General features: G+C 33.0%; 1 protein-coding gene across 4 annotated transcripts in view; it reads right to left on the reverse strand.

Moving 5' to 3' along the window:
- LOC108725473 (protein Skeletor, isoforms B/C) overlaps positions 1-14,524 on the reverse strand; it is a 61,151-nt gene that overhangs the window by 31,415 nt on the left and 15,212 nt on the right. The window lies entirely within an intron of this gene.

A 14,524-nucleotide genomic window follows, 5' to 3' on the forward strand; every position in this document is an offset into this window, starting at 1 on the left:
TTTGCTCGACAGGTCCGTAAAGCCGGGCGTTGCAAATATATATATAGATATATCGGAATATCCACCCATGGCAGTAAAGATCAGAGGGCGTTTACGACCGTGGTCTGGAGATCCCGGTTGATGATCGCACCGTGCGCGTTTGGGAAGAGTAAGTTTAAAAGCCGAAACGTGGGGAAGGAGCTCGGAAACTTAGCCAAATACGTTCGAAGGGTGATAGAGATAGAGACTCGATGCGGAAAGATGGAATGAAATTAACGGATTAGGGCTTAGTCCTTAATCCTTGGGGAATCGGCCGTGGAACATGCGCGGACTTAAAAACCGTCTCTCGCTATTGGTCCTCTCAATTCGATGTATCGAATATGAAAAGTGCTCAGTTAAATAACTACGAGAATATAGAATGTGAAATTTATGAATATGGAAAAAAAATATTCCGTTTGTTACAACGGAACGTCCAAAAAATGTATTTAACCTCATCGAATCGACTAAAATATTTACACGATATATTAGAAGTATTGTAACATGTAACTTGTTAAAAACATTAAATAAATTCATTTGATACTGTATCCATTTGTGTATAATAAAAAAATAGCAAGTTATTTTAATTTTTATTAAAATCAGGATTATGTAATTAGGCCTTCATTCCGCACATCCCTTCAATTGAGTTATAGTGTATTACTGTATTATAATTGATATTTAAACTCTTTTCAGGTATAGCATCAAATTAACAAAATATTTGTAAAATAGGTATAGTGTTGTTGGCAAATTTGTAAAGTTGAAAAAGTTGGGTAAATCGTACTTGTTGCTGGTCTTTATATTATTACACCTACATAAATAAAATAACATACTAAAATTGAGTAGTTGAATAATACTTGTAATTATAGTTTTTATATTATGCCTACATTTATTAAAATAACATTAAGATTGAGTAGTTGAATGAAAGTTTTATAATTACTATATTTCGATATTTGTATAAGAAGAAGTATAATATCTATGTTTGTGTTGAACTTTTTTAAGATAACTTACTAAAAATTATTATATTTACAGAAATTATTTATTGAATTTTTAAAAAATTAAAAAATGCTTTGCTTTACTTTCTTTGCAAAAACTAGTATGATTGTTTATTAGATGTATGATTTAGGAACGCAATGGTATAATTTAACAACCCGGTCTCCAAATTGTACCAAAAGTTACTTTTTTAAAATCTTAATTTAAATACAATTTAAATAACAATAATTCAATGTTTATTTCCTTAAAAATGTTGTTTTGTTTTATTGCCAATGAATCATAGTTTGATGTAAGTACAGAAATATTCTGAGTTCTTCAGTATTTTTGTTACAATTTTGTTTAAATATTGAGAGGTATGATATGGGCAACTTCCTCTTATATGTATATTATTATAATATAGATATTAGAAATTTATACTATTAGTTATAGTTCAGTAATCGCGAAAGTTAAATCTTACATGGTTAATCCGAGAACTTTCCGATTTTGCTATGTTAATAATTTTTTATATTTCATGATTGTATCTATACCACATTATCTTTTAATTAAAATTTAAACTATTTCTTTTAAAACAGGCCCTATTTAAACTGGATAGTTAATATTTATTAATATGATTTCTTTACAAACACTAGTACATATGTATCACTAGTATGTATCATTAGACCCTAAAGGGTTAAAAAAATGACAATAAAAAAAAAGAACTAACGCGTAGTAAGTAAACTTATTTTCTTTATTCTTATGCGCAGTATTTTTGACATATGACAATAAGATAGAGAATAAAATAAATCGTTACATTGTTTAATATTTTCATTTAAAAAGCGATGCATAGAAATTAAAATTTCTAAGTGTCAGATTGATTCTAACACTTAGAAGAAAAATTCGCTTCATAGCGATCGTTTAAGTGCCCATTGGAATAAGTGACGTGCAGTTGGTGTTTCTGTATTTAAAGTAGCGACCCGTTAGCGTCGTTGTAGCGCGTTAATTCGTCCCGGTGATTATGGATCCATTAGCGTGGAAGCCAACAAATAGCACGGTACAATCCAATAACCGTCGCGGCCCATAATAAAAGGGGAGGAACCAGGTTTAGGCACCAGTCGGGGGTAGTTTAGCCGGTGGCGCATAGTCGCGTGTATACACACATCTCCGCAACATTCGTGTGTACGGAGAGCTTCACAGGCACAGACGCGCGTTCACGGGATTTGCAAGGGTGGCTCGACACCCTCCCCACATGCAGGACGCAGCAGATAGCGATCATTGCGTTCATTGTCGCATCATTGTAATATCCTCCCGTTATAGTAGGAGGGTTAAGGGGTTAGGGCGGATGGAGAAACGTTCGCGGGAGTCCCCGTCGATGTCTGCGTGAAAGTACCGAACGGGGTGGACGATGAGGGTGGGATAAAAGCCTTCAGCGTCATTTCTAAAGACCGACATCAACGATGTCTCGATCATCAACCTACTTCCGTAAAGCCGTCAACGTGGTGTAGCAAAGGATGCTCAAATTTGCGACCGATACTTCTAGTATCATTTAATATTAAACTGTAACAGTATTTTTAAAAATATATAAACAAACGTCAGTGCTATCAATATTTTTGTTCGGCCTAAAAAATTACAGCCTAAAAAATTAATTCTAATAAAAATAAGATCAATCTGAATTTAATTTCAACAAACTCAAAAACAAAGTTTAGATTACTATACAAAGTGTTTCATAACATGTGACCATAACTTTAGAAATAAATTCAAGAAAAATAACATAAAAAAATTCGTGTAAACATTTGTTTTCGAGTTACAAACGTTTTCATATTTCATTAATTCTTATTACAAACTGAGCTAGATCGAAGCTAGATCCATTGGAGATTGTACCTCTTATTTTCATTTTTACGTAAAAATGAATTTTTAGTGCAAAAATAAAAATAAGAGAAATAATCTCCAATGGCATTGATTTTGACAAATATTATCCAGGACATGATCCTAAACAATATTCAAAAGGTTGTAGCCGTCGGTCGGACACTTTGCATAATGCTAATGTCAGCGGTAACTTTCGAGCCTCATAACTTGACAAGTACTCAATAAAAATAACTTCATTGTAGTGTTTTGGAAAGCTCTCGACATCAGCTATTAGATTCTGGAATCAAAAATAGGGTGCTGTATTTAAAAAAATCGATGTGTCCTTGACCTAACCTTAACGACGCCACCCAAGGTCAAATCAATGGTACTTTCTTATGTTCCCCTCCAAACTATACAACTTTTGTTTGAAACATTTTTCCATATCTACCATAATTTTCGAGAAATCTTAATGCATTATTTAAAATGAGACACCCTGTACATATATATCTTCACAATCATATAATTCCAGAAAACATTATGTTAGAGATAAATTATTCGGTATGAGTTATTATATTTTACTCGATTTGAAGATTGATCTTTACACTGGTTTAAATTCATTTTGCAGTTTTTCGAAAGACTCAAAGGATCGCGCGCTGTATTGGAACTTGAATTCGCTCAACATTAGGGATGAATATCGGCTTCGGGCGGTGCAGCTCGATGGTATGGCGAGCTATTAAATGACGAATCATATTCATGCACGAGCATGCTCGGTATCTTCTACGTCAGTAAAATCGGAAGTTTTAAGCAAACAAGTTGGCCAATTTTATTCATATTCCAACCCGTGACATCAAAATATAAAAAAAAATCTCAGTATATATACATATCTCTTTGCCATTTTGTTAGATAAAAGTTTTCCCGACCCGTATTAATTTGAATCAAATCGTTGCCTCTATTTATTTCAATGGATATTTGCGCCATTTGTCTTCAATATATACATATCTGTATTTCTCGCTACAGCAATCAATTAAAAAAATACTTTTAATTCTCCGGAGCTAACACTAAAGTCTGTAACTTAATTACTGACGCTGGATATGTAAGGCTCCTATTTAATCAAAATCAACTAATACAAAAACCAACTAATTTCACAGGGACTTAATTTTCTATAATTAGCGTGGAGTTCTTTGATTTTGTTTATTACGTTACAGAGCGAGAGAGAGAGAGAGAGAGAGATTTTAATATTAATCAAAAAATTATTAAAAGATTTAGTATCGGTTTCTTAAGAATATATTATACGTCATATTTTTCAATAAAATGAAAAAATTATGGAAGCATTACAGATTTTTGTATATTATATTTGAAAATAATACAAAAAGTTTAGCGACGATTTAGAATCTGGAAAAGTTATTTCAATAAAAAATAGATATATTTTTAAAAAATAATTAAAATAAAATTTTTATTTAAACTGTAAAATTTTGTTGTCAAATGTAAATATTGACTTTATTGAATTATTTCATACATATATAACATTTATTTTTATACAAAAAGATTAAAATTGGAAAATATAAATTTCCAATTTTAATCACTTTTGTACAGATATATCCTTAAAACATAGTGTACTTCTTTAGTTTGTACATCGTAAGTGAGTGTACGAATTAGATATAGTGAACACAGATACATATAAGGTAACCGAATGGCTTATTGTTAGTCTCTAACATAGGGGAGACCGGGGCTGATTGTTGTACGGGGTTGATTATCAAAATGCTTATAATTCAAACAAGACATGGCAGAAAAATCTCTTTTCTTTTACTGTAAATTGCTGATATAATATTAATTTGTTGTGTAAAATGATTTACACCAAAAGCATCGTATATATTATTTATAACGACTTTTAAGAAAATGAAGTTGTTGAGTAAATTTTTCTTATCACCTATTTCGTTGTCTAATAAGTCTTTGGCATTATTAATCGTGATATCCATAGAAAATGACATGTCTTAGAAAATCTTTGCTACAATTAATTAATCATCCTGACAAAGTTTGTGAATACAATCTCTTTTATTAAAAATGACTATGGCCCGTTTTCACAATATATGGTTATCTAAAGATTAAAGGTTACCAACAGATTCATCAATGAAATTCATTCATGAATTTCTTGGTTACCTTTAACCTTTAGGTAACCATATATTGTGAAATCGAGCCTAAGTAAGGTAGATTGACCAAAATGACGAGGTTAAGTGACAATCAATTTTAATATCTTTAGATTGATACATTTTTAGAGAATATACTTACAAATATATTATATTTCATATAGAGATATGTTTTTTCATTTTTCATATAGAAACTACAGTACAAAAACAAATTACGTATTTTATGATTAAAATAATATTTTATTTGTATTAATATCATAATTACTATTATTTCTCAAAATACAGAACTAATATTAAAATAAAAATTGTATTTTTTATATATGTTGTCAATAACAAATATGCTATTGCCAATTCAGAACGTGTGATAATCAATCCAGAACACGGGGACAATTGTTACATTTTCGCAGCTTCATTCAAAATTTAATAACTTATTTTTATAATATGATGAATTGACGAGTAATATTTTTTTAGTACCTACAGGATATATTATATTAAAATAATACTGTTGATATACATCTTTTTTTCAGTGTAGAGTAAATCATATAGAGTTCTGTTATCTTACACATATCCGAGGTATTTTCTCCATTTGCATATATCTTTTATAGAGAAAAAAATATAAGACAATTTCAACAAAATATTTCTCATTGATGAGGAGAAACTCACATTTAACTAGCCACTGCATAAATGAAAGCTCGCTGTGGACTCTGCGAGATTCGTTTGAAAGCAAGATATGGTGCTAGGACGATCAAGGGAGTTCGGTCAACATTTGAGTACAGTAAACAGTACCCACTTGTCAATACCCTTCTCTCATCTCCCTCATCTCTCTCTCTCTCTCTCTCTCTCTCTCTCTACACTCTATGTCGATCGACTTCCGAATTGCGTATAGGTCCTTCGTACGATCTCTCCAATATACATTGATCTTAGCTAGGGTCATCTTAGAGACCGTCGCGCCCTGGGAAATACCCACTTGGCCCAGGGCATCACTCAACACAAAGCATATTACATGCGCCGCAAATGTGTTACGCGTGAGCATAAGGTTCGTTAGCGCGTGACGTATGATGGTCTTTACTATCGCTATCATGAATCCGATGGATCCTTTGTGCCGTGCATTCGGAGGATCAAGCGGACCTAATCCGCTTTTTGCTCGACAAAGCGCGAACGCACATCGTGATGTATGTACGTAACGCGGTGACAGATCGGGACAAAGTGGCTGAATGCGCGTTTGCATTTACGGCAACATGTCCTCCCAGAGGGAGAACGTGCGTTTTCGTTGTCTCAGCCGCGCGTGGAGATCAGTCTCGCATATATTGGTCCGCAGCAATTCCGAGCCCCTCGGAAATTGTATTCGCTTTCATTGTCAGAGTGTGCTTCCCAATGCTCGCGACGCGATTAGGCCGCAGATCTCCAGTTTTCAATTCCTGCCGATTACAAGTCGACGATAGTAGAGATCCTCAAGAAAGAATCTCGAAGCATATATGGCGGTAATATTTGACTCTCTATATTGCAGATGCTTTCCAACAGTGTACACTGACGACACTGTGTAGCATAGTATACGAGAGATTCCGTACTATAACACAAGTCACATAATTATGCACAACTGAAATGTTATGTTCAACTGTCGTCGTTTTATATCACGAACGTTTTATATTATGAATACTAATTTTTTACCATTTATTTTTCTAAGCGCGATACTCTAATAAGAGGTTTCAAGATTCGGATTTATTCGGACATAAGTGTATGAGTAACTCGTAATTCATAGTATTCAATTTATTTGTTATTGAATGTACTGTAATACACTGTACTCAAATGATACTTCACGTAATTTACATTGTATACACAAAGACATAGATTATTATATTTTACGTTTAAACGCACAATTCTTTCAAAGTAGAGTTAACTCTCTGTCTAGAACTGGATCTTTTTTAGCACAAATGAAATTCTCACTCTCAAATTTCTCTGAAATAAGAAAGTCCAAGTCCTCCTAAAAAATGTCTTGCAATATCTAATTGGTAATAATGATGATATAAAGATAGGTATGATAATAGAGATGTTGGAAAGAAATTTTTTCATATTCGTTAAAAGCTTAGAACTAAAAAACTTAAAATATAAAAAAAACTGGGGCTGGATAAAAAAAACTGAGATTTTTAATGGAAGTAAACATACGATTGCAGATGGATGATTAATTAGTAGCTTAAGGTTTCTAATGTAAGTCAGATCAGCACGCGATCGGTTACGCGTCAGATAGCTTATATGCGCTTTCACTTTCGTCGAGCACGGATCGAGCAATGTGGTCGACCAAGCGAAAACCAGCCGGCGCGGCGACGGCGCGGGCGTTCCTCCGATAGCGAGTGAGCAACGGCAAGAGATGTTCTCAGGTGATTCCCCCGTTGCGTCGCTCCGTATAACGCTGGGCTTTCTCTGTAAGAGAGAAAGTAACGGGAAACGGCTGTGACTTAGGACATTAACGAGACTAACCGGATTCATCGTGCAACGGCGGCGGTAGTGTCGACGGGAGCGGGAGAACCGATGGGGAAACGTTGAAGAAAGGAGAGCACCGGGTGGTGGCACTGATTTTAATCAAGATATGGCCTGGCAGCAGCCAACGGCGGATCAAGCGAGCCAGGGCTTATCGATTTTCTAAGTGCTCCCGACCGAAGGAACCATCGTCGCGACACCCGGCGTGAATTTGAAACTAACGGAAAGAGAGATTTGCACGCGCGAGTTTTGTTATCCACTCGATTATCAAACACATTTGAATTTTTTTTTAATAAAAAACACCTCTTGTATTTCTCTTTCTATCAGCTTATGGAATATTTAGGTTCAGTCGTTGAATTGCGTTTACTTTAAATCCAGAATTAATAGAAAAATGGAAATCTTCTGTAGAAATAGTTTTTATATCTTAAAATATTTGATATTTAAGATATTTATTTAAAATCGCTTTTAAAATATAATTATCAATATCTTTTTCTATTAATTTCTAATATCTTCAATTTATAAGTGCATACAATTGTATACCAAAAATCTAAACTTGTTAACAGAATTTAATAAATTTCAAAATTAAATATCCTTCTTTTTTACTTAAAAAATGTAAGAATTTTTCTCTTTTATTTGACAGCTTTTTTACCAAGTACAGATATCTCGAGATTGTGTCATTTACATTTTACCTATAGCTCAAGTAGACTGTTTTCTTCTCAGTTTTCTTATAATCCTTTGTACGCTGATTACGCGATTTTCATGTCAATTCTTATCTTCTTGCGAAAGAAGTAATTATTAAAATTTATATCTAAAATAATCAATTATGTTCACACATAAATAATAAGACATAATATCATGCTATATAATTGCATAACGCGGATATATACGTAATTTTAAACACATCAACCAACACATCAATCATCAGCGCATTTCAATTTAATGTGAAAAATAATTCAAATGAACTTAATCTAACACAGTAATTTTAAACATTATCGAACAATTTACATGTTGCATTGCCGTCATGTATATGACATATTAATATATGTGAGTGATTAAGAAGAAAACCAGTTTTGGAAATATCTGACCGAATCAAAATTATGTCTTTCTTCGAAGTTAAATTCGAAAGCAAGGCCACTGTAATTCTTATTTGCAACTTTCGCTAAAAATGTTCAGCTTTTCTTCAACATACAAATAAAGGAAGTTTATTTGAACGTTAATCTATCACAACTCTAAGGCGTATTTAACAAAGCAGTTACTATGTTCCCAAATACATCAACGTACTTTCTAGATATATTTGTAAAATACAACCGAAAAACCAGAATATTATGGTTCACTCCTATATATATATATATATATATATAATATATCTCAGATATCGTAATTTATGCCCATATTCATAGTGAAGCCTTATATTTATGGCTTCCCTAAAATTTAACTTTAGATATTCAGTAGCGAATAAAATAATTCGTAGGGCATCTCTGAGGATAAATTGAACTGACTGAATATGTCTGACTGAATATGAGCATTAAGCTCGCTATGTTTTCATAACACAAGTCGAATGTACAATAAATGGTAAATGTAAAAGCTGTTCGGTATTATATATTTTATTATCAAAACATGGAATTATAATCCTTGCATATAATTATAAGAAAAAATTTAATTTAAAAAATAAAAAAATTAATAGTTTATTTATTAATTACTCGGCTATTTTGTAAAATAAATAAAATATCAATTATTAATTCTAAAGCTTAGACACTAGCAATGCTTTTATATAACCTTTCCAAATGTTTATAACAATTATGAGCACTAATTTTTCTGCAAAGTATTTTCAATACATACACTAGAGAATTTAAATATTATTAGTTATAGTTATTTATTTGTAATTAAAGTAAAGTAATTCATTTGAGATTAATATTAGATCTTTATTTTATCAGAAATATGTATTCAATGAACAAAAAAATTTATTTTATGAACATTCGTGATGAAAGCCGATTTTGTTCTTAAAATTGGGTGATATAAAAACTATCTATCTCAATTACAAGATAGAAATTAATAAAAATAATTTCTATAAATTTTATTTAAGCAACAGTTAAATGAGAAATAGCAAAATCTGTAAAAAGACTATGTTCTAAACAGAGATGCGTATCGTAACTGATAATTATTGTATACACAGACAAGGTAATCTTTTAATAGAACCTGCGAGTCGACGGCTTTTATCCATTCAGTAAGAAGAGTAAGACTGATATTTTTTGTCATTTGCCCGTTAAGAGATTAAAGCCAAGGACTTCGCCCGCTTCGTTTTAGGGCCATTATATCCTCTCGAAATGGAATAAGGAGAGACACATAGGAACACAGGGAAAAGAGAGACGAAGAGAAGAAGGATAGAACGAGATGAGAGAGAACAAGAGAAAAAAGAGAGAGGGGGGAGGGAGGGGGGTGAATGCTGAGCTTGCAGAAAGGGTGCTTGGTGATGCGTACCATAGCTACCTCGCCAAATGCATTAAGACTATCGTCCCTCGCAATATCGTACTGATTGAATCATATGACTCTTGTTAGTGAGCGCGGTCCGAATACGCTATAATATTCCTCACACTTCATTAGGCGCAATGAGTGCGTCGAAAAGATCTCTGTCGGCGGCGACGCGACATTCCGCTCTTGAACAACCATCTGATATAAGCACTCGTGTGGTTCTCGAACGCTAGAAACATCACGCGCCGAACTTCTCTCGGTCGATCGGTTAACGTTCGGCTCAGCGAACGCTGCGTGGGGAGGCTGTTGCGAAAGAGAAATGGAATCTCGAGAAAATAGAACGCGTGCCGCGAGGGCAAAACCAGTGGCTCAAGTCGCGCGACGGAGCGCCGTTTCCGAGATGCTGAAATAAGAATATCGTTTTATGAGATTTCGTAGTTGTCGTACAACTTGAAAATTTATCTTACGATACGACGCGATTTCCCGCTTTCGTTTCGTTTTTTCTTTCAAATGAACTGCACCCTTTCAATATGAAATAGAGGAATAAATAGTCTGTTTTCTGTTCCTGAAATGGAGGGTTAATACTGATCAATTTAATACTAAAAGAGTAATGAATTACTTATTTAAAGTACTAAAAACATTTTTGTTCAGTGCTTTTAGTGTTTCAAATAAGTAATTACTGTCTTTTAGTAATAAATTCGCTAGTATTAAGACGTACAGCACATTTTTTTCGAGAGACATCCTGGGAATGTCCTTAGGACGTTCAGAGCAGGACATAGGGACGTTGGAGTCTCTGCTGTATAGGAAATTAGCCAATATTAGATTTTTATAAGGGTAAGAATTATAATCACTCTATGAATTATATATTATTGTGGTACACATAATTATGAAAATTTATTTAAATTAAAATTATCTTTCTATTTTTTAATAATATCTATATTACAATGTGTTTGAAAATATTAAATATTATGTAAATATTTACTATAAAAATGTTATAAATTATCTCTGGGATTGTTTACCGTATGTTATAAATTATAATGTAATCATAACATTCAATTAAAAAACACGATTTGTAATCAGTGTGGCCACATTATTTCGTCGCGATATATGATATATACAAGGTATCCCGAAATTTTTTGCCAAACGTTCTTGTATAGATAGAACGGATTAAATATTGAGTCGAAAAGTCCTCTACCATTTTGCAATTTTCGCAATTAACAAGATATTAATTATTAAAAATCGCCAAATATTGGTATTCAATAATTTTTTTCTCAAATACTTTTATTAGTTCGCTCTACTTACTAGAGAGCCTCAAAGAAAGAGAGTGGCAAATTGCATCACGTGAATGACCGCGTCCAATCGGGATGAGGGTCACCTGACCAGTTTTCTCCAATCTCTTCCATGCCTATGAAGCTTTGATGCTCGCGTCCAATCAGAGACGGGTCACGTGATGTAGTTTGCCACTCTCTCCCTTTGAGGCTGTCTACTATCTACACAAGAGCGCTTCGTAAAAAATTTTGGGACACCCTGTATATATATATATATCGCAGCGTACGAGGTAATATGGCCAATTATATATATATATATACATATACTGAACAAAAGTGATCGTGAACAAAGATCGAGCCAAACGTTCTTACACGTACAACACGTACCATAGGCAAAGGAAGCCGAAGCGATATTACACCGCTCGTCCCTTTTCTCTCTCTCTCTCTCTCTCTCTCTCTCTCTCTTTTCGATTCACGAGTTCACCGCGATATGAATGTCACCTTCCACGCGCGTACAAGTGTACGCATACGTGCGCAGACATGTCAATGTGGGTGCCGTCGCATATCGATTGAACGGCGTACATGTATTTATGTCTCCCATGTAGAAGCAGGTTCACGTAACACGTCGTGGGAACCGAAATCGTCGGAACGAGGGGGATGAAAGAAGAACGAGACCGAAGGCGGTGGCTTACCCCTGACAAAATTTTCGTCGTCGCGTCGACGACAAGGTTGGAGGTGGACGATGCAAGACTGGGCGATAATGGATAATGATATCGTGCTGGGACATTTGTCATGTATCCGTGTACAATACATTACACACGATGTCGACGACGGCGCGTGGCGCAGCGTGTGAGCGTCTACCGGAAGTCACAAAGTCACACGTCGCACCCGACTAATAGCTAATCTATTTCGGGCGATACTACTTTTATCTTGCTCGAGGCTCGATTATAGTGACAATTAATGTTAATCTTGATCAAACTTCTGCTTTCGGAGTTATAAAAATTATATTATAGATATATCTATGTTTTCTAAAAAGATTTAAGAACATATAATATTATTTGCTTTTCATAAGCACATATTATTAGAAAAGGAAGAAATTTCGAGTATATAATAGCTTTAGATTTAAATTCATATAGGAACTGCATATCTGTCTGCAAAAAGTATTCTATATGTATAATATTTTAGGTAATATTTTGGTAAATATGCAGTTTAGGTGAGCCCCTCCCCCAATGACCTTGACCTTGACATATGTTGTCAAGGTCATGATCCTGAATGACCTTGAGAAAGCTTTAATCGTCGGACGTTACTCGTTAAAAAGTTATAAACAAAAGAAGTTTAAGAAATAACATCTGATTTCTGCTATATTTTAACAAGTAATGTCCGACGATTAAAACTTTCTCAAGGTCACTCAGGGTTATAACCTTGACAACATATGTCAAGATCATGGGGGGCTCCCCTAAACTACATATTATATTTACCATAAGATTTTGTAATAGAAAGAAATTTTTATAGCAACCATAATAATTTTTTATAACAATAAATCAGATTCTTTTATGCTACAAACATGATTAAGATGTTTCTTTTTTCTATTTTGCGATATTTGATTATGTAATTAGCAAGCACTTGTGGAAGATAAACAGAGAAGACGACTGGTCGATAATGATCTCGTAACGGACCGTGTACCTCCTGTCTATCTAATAAAGCATCATGTACTCCGAAGATGCTCAAATGACAATTGTCTAAAATACAATCGGCAATTTGAATTTCTCATTGCTAACTTGTTGCTGTAAATTGCAGGCCGAATAATTTAGTTGATTGAGATACGATGATTATTGCTAATCACGCACAAATTTATAAATACGTTTATAAGATAGATTTTAAAACTGCTATGAATTACACAGTGCAATAAATTTTGGTTTACTTTTTATTTCTCAAATTATAAATGTTTCTTACAAGGCTTTTTATACTGAAAACTTCAATCAATTTTTCTTTCAGTTTTAGAAATTCCGCTTCGAATTTCTTATACATATATAATAATGCAAATTTATATAATATAATAATACATACAATACGTGCATATGTAATATATAATTATACAGTTAAGATATTATAGTAGCATTATTATTAAATCGATCAATTAATTTAATTGTGAGATTATTTATTTCAGTTTATAATTGTGTTTCAAGTCCGGTACACCGAATCGGCGGACAGTCTGTACAACTGATAATTGTGTTTATATGTATGTACACATATGAATATTAATATAAGCACCAAGATCCACTTTGATGACATTTTTTTCCTATTTGTATTAAATACTTCTTGGTTTAACAACACATTGATATTACTACTCTGGTTCTACTCATGATTACGTTTCTAGATCGGAAAAAAATTCAGTAAATTGCAGAATCAGATATGTGTGTAAATTTACACAGAAATATTTACAAGCACTGCAATCCGTTTTGATCGAATATAAGAACTCTTTTATTTAATTAGACTCCTCGGTCGATTTCATTTAATATTGTTTTTTCATTATACGAAATTTAAATATTTTTTTAAATACATGAAAGTAAATATGATAGTATGAAGTCCTTTTTATTGTTTATGTACGATTTTAAGTGATGAATTAAAATAATAAAAATTTTTATTGGCAATATTTAATGTAAAAAAATTACACTAATTTACAAGATTTTTATTTTTCAATATCTGAATGGTCATTCTTTTCAGAAAAATTGTTTTTAAAGCAGTGAATTTATGTAATTAAAGCAGAACGTGTACATAGTGCTGTATCGAGTGGAGAGGACAGATATCTTAATCTCTAAAATATTAAACTTCAACGCTCAATATCTCGGTTCACGAGACCGACCGCTGCATTTTTCGTTAAAGTATAACTGTAATTTTTTTATGTAATAAATTTTTATGTAATAAAAAAATTATTTTCATTTAAGACAATTTTTTTTGTTATTGTATACAAAAAATATATTTCTTTCATTTAAAAAAAGAGTTGCAAAACTATAAAAGCTATTTTTTAAATTTTAATAGAAAAGAACAACAAAAAACTTCTTCAAATCAAAGAAATCAAGTCGATGTTGATCTCATTATTATTTCTTAATTCTTAATGTGCCATGTATACGCCAGGCTAGTCGCCTGGCAGCGCCTAATAAGTCTATTGGTGACGTCAGTCGCTCACCAGGATCACCAGACAAAATATGACGTTGCTGGCGCGGCGCTTGCAAATTTGCCATGCTAGTTCCTGATATGGCAGTATGACAGCCATGCAAGAATCATACTAGCTCCTTATCTAAATTTCTACTAGGGAAGAGATATAATCATTTCGATTGCAGA

Source organism: Mycetomoellerius zeteki, unplaced genomic scaffold (assembly GCF_001594055.1).
Source record: "Mycetomoellerius zeteki isolate Tzet28-1 unplaced genomic scaffold, Tzet1.0 scaffold35, whole genome shotgun sequence".
NCBI lineage: Eukaryota > Metazoa > Arthropoda > Insecta > Hymenoptera > Formicidae > Mycetomoellerius > Mycetomoellerius zeteki.